Source organism: Canis lupus, chromosome 17 (genome assembly GCF_048164855.1).
Source record: "Canis lupus baileyi chromosome 17, mCanLup2.hap1, whole genome shotgun sequence".
Lineage (NCBI taxonomy): Eukaryota > Metazoa > Chordata > Mammalia > Carnivora > Canidae > Canis > Canis lupus.
The window spans coordinates 19119010-19131304 of NC_132854.1; the positions used below are offsets into that span (position 1 = coordinate 19119010).

Sequence of the window (12295 nt, forward strand, 5' to 3'; positions counted from 1 at the left end):
GCCAGCTTTAAACCTGATTGATTCAGTGTGAAAAGATCTGAACAATTCTGACCTAAAAGTTTAAAGACAGACCTTTCCTGTGAAAGTATAATTTAGAGCCTGTAATAAAATTGTATTGGAAAACACCACATTGAAGAACACAGCCATAAATTGCAAAACTTAGCATTATGTTAAAGGACTTTTTTTTTTCCTTCAAGTCCTCTGAAAGAACCCTAATTGTTCACCAGATATTTTAATAATGAGGTGTTTTTTGTTTTTGCCCTTTTTTTTTTTTCCTGGATGTCCCTAAAGAAAGACAAAACTAGCCAACTACTTTGCCTCCCTACCCAAGAAGTCAAACATCTCAGTTATACCTACACATGGTGTTTATATATCCTTTTTCTTATTAGGTAAAATAAAGAAAAGCAAAATTCTGTTTATCTTTAGCAAACAAAGAGTAGACTAAACAGACTTGTTCCATATTTTAATTTTTCAACATGCTGGTTCTCATCATATATTAATTTCCATTTTGATAAAATATATACACTCATAATTAGTGCAATATTTTGTGGGTAGGCTCAAATGCCTGTGATGACTCAGACAGATTAATGATTAAACATCTTCCAGCTAATTACTCCAGGTCATTAATTATTTATCTAAGTCCATAATTCTATCATCTGTTTTAGCCTCTCTCTTCTATTCCCCATCTTGGAGGAAAAGCAGGTTTGGGGAAATGAAAGCATAAAAATTTGAAGCAAACAAAATTAAGTAGAATATACACATCTTTTTCCGTTTCTTTAAAATCAGGAAAAAATTGAGACTATGGTATTTAGACAAAAGCCTATTTATCTTTAAACAATACCTCCTTTGTGACATGTTCACTAACTTTGTGTTTCCTCCTCAAATTTCAGTTTGAAGGATTAGGGGAAAATGCTGTGTGCCCACTTACCTGTGATGTGGGAGATATGCCATTTGCCTTTTGATTCTTTGAATCATATGAACTAGTCTCAGATGTTTAAAAAGGAATCTCAATTTATGGGGATTTTTGTCATTATAGACATATTTTATTTACAAGTGACTAGAAATGACTGTTTTTTGTTTTTGTTTTTGTTTTTTTTTTTTTACAAATTTGTGAGAACACTAACTTGTCAACAAATTGAAGGCCTACTTTTCCACATCCTTTCAAAAGACAAAACAAAAGCAGAGCGGTAGTACTAAGAAAGAAGTTTCAGTTAAGAAATGTGTAAAGGAGGAACCGTCTTCCTTGTAAACCAGTTTATACTGAGAAAGGCATTCCGAAAGCAAGGAGGGGACAATGTGCTGGGCTCTCGTATTTCTTTCCTGAAGAATTAGGTAGTAATTCTTACTAGTAATTCTAACTAGTAAGTTAGCTTAGGCTTTCACCTCTTCCAACTCTAACTAGAGTTAAGTGTCTAGGAGGTAATTCAACCACTATCTGAAAGTCCTCCTTGCCTTGTGAATTAGAACAGTTCTACCCTTATTGAAGCCATAAAGAGTTGAATAAATTCCACTGTATCAACTTCCAGCTAGCTGACTGCTAGCAATTTCTGCAGGACAACGTTATTACATTGGTCATCAACAGTACTCTAAACTGGCATGGTCCCTAGAAGCGCTTCCTCAGGGCGTTACAGTCAGTTAAGCTGAAAATTGTTAACTACCGGAAAAATACCCCAGGGAGAATGAAGAGGCATATTAGACATTGGCAATAAATATATTTTCTGATATGTTCACATCACATCAAATATCTTTATACAAGTCATCCATTCTACAATAAAGGTTTAGAGCAGATAGCCTTTTCCAGAGGCCTGATTTTGAGTTCTGGTGCCACCTAGTGGAAAGGAGGAGGAAGAGAAGATGCAACAGAGATGACTGAGTCACTACACAGTAATAGATCAAGACTATCATTAATTTCCTTCAAATCAGTTAGAATATAAAAAATACCTATCATTTTCCTGATAAGATACTTTTCAAGTCCCCTCATCAGTTAAAGTATTATCAAACACCTATTTTTCTGCAGCATTACTTGCAACTTTGTAGTATTAGCTGCAGTTATTCTTCTTCACAGATTTTTTCATAATAGGTTGGTCTACTTCCAAACAACCTTCCTCATCTTTGTTCATGATATCTTCTCAGCCAGAAAAGACTCTCATATTTGGAAATCTCACATTTGGAAAGACTTTATGGTTGGATTAGATGTCTTTAGTCTTTGTGCCTCCCGTAAAATTTCCTTCTAAGAATTTCCTCCAGCATCTTCTTGAACATCTCTAGAGTCAACGAATTCAACTATCTGAGATGGCTTGCTATGTTTTCAACCACCTCTGGTAGAAAGTGTTTTCTTACACTGGACCCACAGCTTCACCTCAAGAGCAGAGTGAGTGGTAGATGGAGGTATGGCTTCAGTGCACAGACTCCAGGGCAAGTTGAGTTTGCATTTCAACTCTGTAACTCTCTAGTTGTGTGACACAGGACATACGACAAGTTACCTAGGTCTCAGTCTCTTCACCTATAAAATAAAGATGAGGGCAGCCCGGGTGGCTCAGCGGTTTAGCATCGCCTTCAGCCCAGGGCCTGATCCTAGAGACCTGGGATTGAGTCCTACGTTGGGCTCCCTGAATGGAGCCTGCTTCTCCCTCTGCCTGTGCCTCTCTCTCTCTCTCTCTCTCTCTATGTCTCTCTCATGAATAAATAAATAAATCTTAAAAAAATAAACTAAAGATGAGAATAATGCCTATTATCAGTGTTGTCAATCACCTTGTAGGAATGAAAGTACTTAGAACAGCATATAATACAGTACATGCTTTATAAGTGTTTATTATACTTTTAGGTTGGGGAAGCCATCAAGATATCCGCCACAGCTACAGTAACAGGGACAGATGAAAAGAGTATATTGAACAATATACTCCTGTATATTGTTCAAGATTTTATCTCAATGTGTATACTTGGAATATTCCACCTATAAGATACTCCACTAGTTCCATGAGGACATAAATTTGGGAGATGCTGCATGCTATAGACAGCTATCTAGTGTATATGGCTATATACAGATGTCCATAAATATATGTACAAAGATATGTGATAATTAGCATAATCAAGGCTGTCAATTCCTGACATATTAACAACTTACCTTACTTTGTCTAACTTGGCATTTCCTTAAACCTATTTGACCCAAGAATCCTTTTTATAATAGAGCATCTTAACATCTTTTTTTTTTACATCTTAACATCTTAATACACATTTAGGGTTTAAGAGTAGGATCTTCAACTCAAACCTTTAAGGACAAAGCAAATAATGTAAACCAGGGAAGTAGGTCAGGTGAAATGCAGTATGGAATAGTGTGAATCATGGAAAACCAAAGGACACATACCTCACATATGCATTTCAATTTGGCTTGTGGAAAACACTGTGTAGGCCAAGGAAACATATCTGCAAGCTGAATCTTGGCTATGTTCAGCAAATCTGATTCCTGCAGAGTGAAAAAAGAGAACTAATTATGTAATTTGGGGAAGAATGAATTTTAGGAGATAATAAGGAGAACTTAACAAAAGAGACTGTGAAGGAAAGGTAAAAAATATAAAAGGAGGAGAGGGTAGCACCCTGGAAACAAAATGAGGCAAAACAGAGGGGTCTCTGGGACCAGAGAAAGGGTCTATCCATGTCCATTGCTGCTCTTATAAAATTCTACAGTCTTTGTGGCTTAACTAAAAACTATCTTAAATTCTGTGGGTCAAAAGTTTGATGTGGGTCTAACTGGGCTAAAATCAAAGTGTTGGCAGGGCTGTGCTACTTTTGGAGGCTCTAAGGAAGGATCAGCTGCCTGTCCTTTCCAGCTTCTAGAAGCTGCCTACAGCCCTTGGCTTTGGCACCCTCCTCCAAAAAAGACAGGTTGTGTCCAGTCCTTTTCACATCACATCACATCACATCACATCACATCACATCACATCACATCACGTCACCTACCCTCCTGCCTCCCTCTTCCACTTTTTTTTTTTTTTTTTTTTTTAAGATTCCATTCACTCACGAGAGACACACAGAGAGAGGCAGACATAGGCAGAGGGAGAAGCAGGTCCCTCGCAGGGAGTCCAATGTGGGACTCGATCCCCGGATCCAGGATCACACCCTGAGTCAAAGGCAGATGCCCAACCATTGAGCCACTCAGGCGTCCCCCCTCTTCCACTTTTAAAAAAGACTTGTGATTACATGGGACTCACCTAGATATCTCAGGATACTTTAAGGTCAGCCAATTAGCAACATTAATTCTGTCTGTAACCATAATTCCCCTCTGTCCTGTAACACCACGAATTCACAGGTTCTAGAAATTAGAACATGGACATCTTGGGGGAGCCATTATTTTGTCTATGGCAGAGAATATATAGGAAGAATCCTGAAGAGAGAGGCTACTGTGTCTCTGAGAGCAAGGACTGGAGCTTCTTTACATCCCTGCTCTGCTATACTATCCATCCTCTTACTTTATAATAATGAGAGAGAAAGGTAAGAAAGGGAAAGGAAATTGAAACCCACTTGGCAAGAAATTATACTCATAATTCAGTGTGTGGCTCTATGGTGTCTGTACATATTAGAATACAGATGCTCCTTCAGGAAGAAAGATTAGAAGAAGAGGCCTATGGAAAGAAAAAAAAAGAGTACTTTTCCAAGCAAATAAAATCCCAAAAGGCTACCCATTCCCTATTGAGGGGAAGATGGTTTCAAAAAAGAGCGCCTACTCTGGCTGATGTGAAAGACTGTGTGGAAATCAGGGGAGAGTCCACGCAGCCTCATCTGGGTTCCTTTGCTTGGGGCACAGCGTCACAATGGTGGCTGCACAGTGACAGGGAAGGAACAGGGAAGCCCAGTAATCAGGGCTCTGCTGTGAAAGTTTCTCAGTTGCTGTCATGCTCAGACCCATGCTTCTTCCATAGCCTTTTCCAAACTTTGTAGGATTTTCTCAGAGCATTTTTTTGCATGGAACTCTAGAATAGCCTATCACACGTGTTATCTTGACTTCCTTGATAAATACCTTTCTTCTTGATAGTGAGTTCCCTAAATACAAAGGACATTTAAAGCATTTTATTTCGACCCCAGCAGAGTGTCTATTTAAATCATTAGGTTTACCATGGGTAGGGGGGTACATGAGAGGATTTTACATGACATAAAGATAAATTTTAAGACATTGCTAGTTAAGGATTTGAGTATATGTATTTGTGTGTGTGTGTATATAAATAGATTCTTGATATTCAAAGTGTACTTCCAAGCCTCACCGTGGAGCTCATAAAAAAATGCAGAAACGAGCCCCATCCAGACTTACTGCACCAGAATCTTCATTTTAGTTCTATCCCTGGGTGACTTGTTCATATATCAAACGAGAAATACTGATGAAAAATGAAACCCATGATCTGACAGGTAATGCTGTGTAGAATGGGGCACATTTTTTAAAAGTGAGTCCATTTAAGGCAGCCTGGGTGGCTCAGTGGTTGAGCATCTGCCTTCGGCTCAGGGTGTGATCCTGGAGTTCCAAGATCAAGTCCCACATCGGGCTCCCTGCATGGAGCCTGCTTCTCCCTCTGCCTGTGTCTCTGCCTCTCTCTCTCTCTCTGTGTGTCTCTCATGAATAAATAAATAAAATCTTAAAAAAAAAAGTGAGTCCATTTAAGCTGCATTTAAAGGAAAAATAGTACATATGTATTGCCTAAATATGGCAAACAGTGAAAGAACTAAAAAAACAAACAAAAACTGAAATGTGAAAAATAGTGAACACAAAATGTGACTAAAAATGTGCATTCAATTAGTTGTGTATAACTTTCTGTGCCTTTGGGCACCATGTTGTTATACTCACCTAATAGGTTGCTACTATTTTTTTCCTCTCCATCTCTACCCTGAATCTTCTTTTCTTTTTCCTTTCTAAGTCAGTAACTTCAAAGCTTTGCCTTATTTGTTTCTTTTTTTTTTTTAAGATTTTTATTTATCCATTCATGAGAGACACAGAGAGGCAGAGATATGGTCAGAGGGAGAAGGCTTCCTGCAAAGAGCCCAACACAGGACTTGATCCCAGGACCCTGGGATCACAACCTGAGCCAAAGGCAGACGCTTAAGCACTGAGCCATCCAAATGTCCCACCTTATTCGTTTCTTTACTCAGTCAACAGATACTTGTCTGGGAGCGCTTGTCTGTGCCATAGCCTAGGTATTGGTAAACAAGAAATTACATATATATTTACACACACACACACATACACACACATATATGCATAATAAGTATTAGATAGATATTAGATATATTAACCTCATAGATATTATATTATTCCACCATACCTATGATATCTGTAGGTAACTAAAGTAATTTCTTTATTACTGACAACTAACAAACCCAAGAACAAAGAACAAACCTCACTATCCTCAGGTTTGACTTAATCATGCAAAGCCATGAGCACATGCACATGTTGCAATACTTCAGCTGTAAAAGAAAGTATACTTAATCCTATGACAAAGTACTAGCTGTACATAAAGCAAAACCAGTTGAGTAATGGTAGCATGTAAACTCCACCCAGATTCCACAGGTCCTAGGAGTGGAATATGTCACATCTTCATCCTTTGATATGTCCTACCACTAGCAGACATGGGCCCTTTCAGGCAGTTAAAAGCCAGGGGTCATAAAAAAGCAGTCAAAAAGCCCTTTGCTCTGAGTGACTAACTGCTAGCTGCTACTTTGGGGCTGCTATTTGAGGCAATACAGTCTTACTCTTGGAATCCTAGGCATTAATTGTTCAACTATATCATTCTTAATCTAACCCTCATGAAACCAGGAATTTCAAAGGTAAAATGCTTCATGTACAGAGCTTATCATTCTTCTCAGACTTTCAAAATAGTCATGCTTTAGGAAGGTGCTTCTCAAAATTCTTTTGTCCACTTATGAGTAAATCTTTTATGATGTAACATTAGGGATATTGTTACTCTGTGTTTTGCTGGTTTGACACTTCCAAAGGCCTAAATAAAGTGAGTCGTGAATGGTTTAGAGTGTGGTTTTAAGATCAAGAGACATGGGGCATTTGTACCAAGAATAATAATGTATTGCCTAAATATGGCAAACAGTGAAAGAGCTAAAAAACTTTTTACTTTTAAGAAAATCTTATTTAAAGATGCAGGGCAATTAGCAATCAATACTTTATTCCGTAGAGAATTGATTCCATAATCCAATGAAGATCTAGTATGAATGACTGACCACTGAGGCAGTTTTATTATTGAAGATATTCAAATGCTCACTTCTCTGTGTTATTTTGATGTAAAGGCTACAATTTAATATTTATCAAATGTCTTAAGTGCTTTATTTGTATCTTCTCATTTAATCCTCACAACTTCCATTTTAGAGGAGAGAAAACAGATACAGTTGATTTGAACCCAGAATAGCATGAGGATAAAGTTCAAATTCTTAATTCTTTCCTTGACATTAACTTAAACTTTTTTTTTTTTTTTTTTTTTAGTTTATGGTGTCTGTGAAGCATGAGTCTCTAATATAGGGGAAAAATTTGGCTGGCTTGAAGAAAAAGTAAATTGAAACCGAAAGCAATTAATTTCTCTTAATGTGAATGAAAAATGACCTAAATACTGTGGAGAAGTGATTTCAAATATGGAAGTTTATAGGGAAAAAAACTTCTTTTCTAAATAAGCAATTTAGCATTAATCCTCCTATTTTTAAATCTTTATATTTACATTTTACATTTGTTCTTAAAACTTGCTATTTTCTACCCAACCATGGATATATTGTTACATATATGTACATTCTCTCTCTTTCTCAGGGTGTGTGTATACATTTTTACACCAATATATGCAGTTATTTATTCATAAAATGACTAAGAAAGATTGCCTTGGCTCTCTTTACCCCTCTGTAAATCTCTCAGTTCTCCAGTGTTTGGAAAGGAAATATGATCAGTAGAATGAAACTGGACCTACAACCTTCAGACCTTTGCTCGTGACTTAACTGGCTGTTTGTGCTTCAGTATCTTCTATCTGTAACGTGAGAACCATAGCAGAACCAACAGATAAGGTTACTAGGAAGATAAAAGGTAATAAGGAATGTCAGTAGTACCGTCCCTGTGGAGGAGCTTTAGAGCTTGAGCCGTTAGGCCTGTTTCCTGAGGTTCTGGCAAAAGATACAGCCTAGTATAGGCTGTGCTGGTTAGATTTCAGCCTTCCCTGTTCCAGTCCATAAGCTAGGACTAAGCCCCATTCAGGCTAGTCTGCATGTTCTGTATCAGCTACAAAGTGATTTCTTGCAAAGACAGCTTTCCCTTCACTGTGTGATGTCTTTGTGATGAGAAATAAAGAAACAAAGATTTAGTAAAGGGGTGTCTGGGTGGCTCAGCTGGTTAGACTCAGATCATGATCCCCGAATCCTGGGATCAAGCCCTGCGGGGTGGTGGTGGTGGTGGTGGTGGTGGTGGTGGTGGTGTTGGTGGAGTTCCCTGCTCAGTGGGGAGTCTGCTTCTTCCTCTGCCTTTCTCCCTCTCTCCCTCAGCCCCTCTCCTCCCACCCCACCTCACTCTTGTGTACATGCTTTCTTTCTTTCTAATAAATAAATAAGATCCTAAAAAAAATTTAGTAAAATAAAGTTACTGAAACTCAGTAAAATAATATACATTGGAATTGATGGTATCATTTGTATTATTACATCCACTAGAAAAAATTTCAAATGTAAAAATTTTTCCCTATTGTTGTGGCTATTATGGATGTAATAATTTTTAAATAGCCATGGGACTTACATATGAATTGTTTAGATTTCTTTCTTTTGTATCTTTCAGAAAATTAACCATTTTTTGACATTATAATAGTATCTGAATAGAAACAGAAATAATAGAAATCTGAAAAGAGGGACGCCTGGGTGGCTCAGTGGTTGAGCATCTGCCTTTGGCTCAGGGCCTGACCTGGGATCCTGGGATCAAGTCCCTGCATCAGGCTCCCTGCAGGGAGCCTGCTCCTCCCTCTGCTTATGTCTTTGCCTCTTTCTGTGTCTCTCATGAATAAATAAATAAAATCTTAAAAAAAAAATCTGAAAAGAGATATTCAAATGTTTTAAATAATTATCTGCAGACCTAACTTTTCTATATTTAACATGTATTGGTGTATTTATAATTTAAAAAACCTTTTATTTAAAAATTCTTTGGTATTATTTTTGAAATAGCTATTTTATATCTCTTTGGGATGATTTTAGCCATTGGGTAAAGCCAGCAATGAAAAGAAGGATTTGACACTTCAAAAAATAAAATAGTTTTGGCATGTGAAAAGTCACACCTCAAACTTTAGCCGTTAATATTAACAGGGATACTTATAGCTGAAAGGGTCGTTACATATTATAAAGGAAGTTTCACTAAATATAGTCAGCATTAAGAGAAGCTGACAGGAAGAGTTGAAAATAAAACCTCAAGACAACTTTTTGATTTAAAAATCTTATTTTTTCATGTGTTAATGTCATTTTTGAGGAAACTTCACACCTTATTGCAACATAATAAAGAAATGAGAAAAGTAAAAAAATGGTTAGTTAGCCCAAAGTAGCGGACAGTCTTTAAATAGGTAGATACATAGCCCATGAGAGTTTGAAGCTTTCATCTTATTCATCCTGTTGGCCTATTTAGATTTGTCCAACACCAATTTGGTTAAAACATATTCTTTTTTTATAGTTTTAATTGAACTATATAAAAATTGTTTTGTCCTAATAAGTAAGCTGGATTTTCTTCACTATAACAGGGTTAATATCCTTATAAATATTATACCAGAATATTTTAATTTCTTACTGAAAACATGTCCCCCTTCAGGTCAGGAATATAGGGAAGAGATGGGTGGGAAGATAGTAGAGTATGAGGATCCTAAGCTGACCTCCTCACAGGGATACAACTAGATAACACATCTGTGTAAATAACCCAGAAAATGACCCAAAAACTGGCAGAACAAACTCCACAGCTAAATGTAGAGAAGAGGCCACATAGAAGGGAGTAGAAGGGCAGAGACGCAGTGGGGAGTTAAACAGAGCCTCAGGACTGAGGGAGGGAGGGTCTGGCATATATGGAGAGGGGAGAGGAACAGACTATTACCCCTAGAAGCCCACATGGGAGGTAAAGCCCCATAATATTTGGCTTTGAAAACCAGAAGGGCCAAATTTTGTGAGTGTTTACAACCAGCAGGACTTAAAACTTAGAATTTTAGGGCAGCTCCGGTGGCCCAGTGGTTTAGCGCCATCTTCAGTCCGGGGTGTGATCCTGGAGACCTGGGATCCAGTCACACGTGAGGCTCCCTGCATGGAGCCTGCTTCTCCCTCTGCCTGTGTCTCTGCCCCCTCCCTCTCTGTGTATCTGTCATGAATAAATAAATAAAATCTTAAAAAAAAAAACAACTCTGGAATTTTAAAAATCAGTGGGCTCAGCTCTAGGAGAGCTGGGAGAGCAAGAGGAAACCGAGTCGTCACCTTTAAAGAGAGTACAACAAGCAGCCTCTCTGATATAGCACAGAAGCAGCAGTTTGAAAAATGCCTGGGGCAAGGGCATATGGGAAAGAGTTATTTACTCATCTCAGAGCATGTCCTGAAGGGACAGAGATTCTTGGGAGCCTCCTTCAGGAGCAATGAAGCTGGTGGGCACCATTTCCATCCCCAGCTCCTAACATAAACTCATGGCCACCTGCTCAAACCAGTACAACCAACACTCACTTCCTAACTTGCTAACAACCCTGCCTCACCTACCTGCACTTCAGAGTATCCATCCCCTCCAGTCAGGACTGCTCCAATCCAGCAATGCAGGTTCTCTCTCCCAGAGGACTGACACAATATGCCCCGCTCTGCACACATTGTGGATCCTCTCCCTCTAATATGCTCTTGGCCAAAGTTGCCACAAGCCTGGCAATGTGCAAGTGGCCCCAAGAGGGACTAGCACCACCCCAAAGAGACTTTCGACCCAGGGAGAGGAAAAGATAACCACACACATCAGTGAGATTGTAGCCCAAGGGGTGGGCTGGAGGCAGACATCTGGTCTGACTGCAGGCCCAATCCACCAAAGAAAGCTTAGGGGACAACACAGGGAGAGTGCCCTGCAGTTTGGTGCTACTATTTCTCACAAATGCCTGATCTGACTCAACTCAAGTCCAAGGTGACTCCAGATGGGCCCACTAACACCACAGGGACCACTGTCCCTGTCCACAGGGCAACACTGTGGACACTGTCCACAACAGGCAAAGAAAGCTACGTGATTGTACTGAAGGGAAAAGTGACTCACCTACAACAGCAGGGCACACTCAACACCCATAGGAGACGATCCTGATGTGCCAGGCTCTACTGCATCAGGCTATTGTACTGCAAGGAACTATAGAACCTGTTTAATAAAGCCACTTCTTTCAAGAGCAGAACATGTAGCTGACTTTCCTAAAATACAGAAACAGACTCAAAGAGACAAAATGAGGAAACAGAGGAATACATCCCAAATAAAACAATAGGACAAATCACAGCAAGAGACCTAAGCAAAATGAAGATAAGTAATATGCCTGATAGAGAATTTAAGTCAACAATCATAAAGATACTCACTGGACTTGAGAAGGGGGGAGGACATCAGTGAGATCCTTAATAAAGAGATAAAAAGAAATCAAAGATGAACAAAATAATAAATGAAATTAAAAATGAACTAGATGGAATAAATAGCAGACTAGAGGAAGAAGAACAAATCAGTTACCTGGAGGACAGAGTAATGGAAAATAATCAAGCTGAACAGATGAGAGAAAAAAATTATGCAAAAGGAGAATAGACTTAGGCAACTCCATGACCCCACCAAGCATAATAACATTTACATTACAGACAGCTTAGAAAGAGAAGAGAGAAAAGAGAACAGAAAATTTATGTGAAGAAATAATAGCTGAAAATTTCTGGAATCTGGGGAAGGAAATAGAAATCCAGATTCAGGAGACACAGAGACTCCCCCACCCCCTAACAATCCAAGGAGGTCCACTCCAAGACACAGAAATTAAAATGTCTAATAGTAGTGACAGAGAATTTTAAAGGCAGCAAGACAAAAGAAAGCAGATACATACAAGGGAAACCCTGTAATGCAATTGGCATATTTATTCAAACCAAACTTTCCAGGCCAGACAGGAGTGACCTGACATATTCAAAGTGCTAAAAGAAGAAGAAGAACAACAACAACAAAAAACTGCAGCCAAGAATACTCTGTCCAGCAAGGCTCTCATTAAGAAAAAAGAGATAAAGAGTTTCCCAGACAAATAAAAGTTAAAGGAATTCATGACCAGTAAGCCAGCCCTGTAAAAAATGTTAG

At 38.6% G+C, this 12295-nt stretch overlaps 1 long non-coding RNA gene across 3 annotated transcripts in view; it reads right to left on the minus strand.

Moving 5' to 3' along the window:
* LOC140607948 (uncharacterized) overlaps nt 1-12295 on the minus strand; it is a 51109-nt gene that overhangs the window by 5866 nt on the left and 32948 nt on the right. Inside the window, exons 1-3 of one of the 3 annotated variants that reach the window (XR_012009870.1) lie at nt 4519-4625; nt 4209-4309; nt 3365-3463 (exon numbers count right to left, since the gene is read on the minus strand). This is a non-coding gene — a long non-coding RNA (uncharacterized lncRNA). Of the gene's footprint in view, nt 1-3364; nt 3464-4208; nt 4626-12295 lie in introns of those variants that run through there. The other 2 variants (XR_012009869.1, XR_012009868.1) reach the window with 2 other exon arrangements.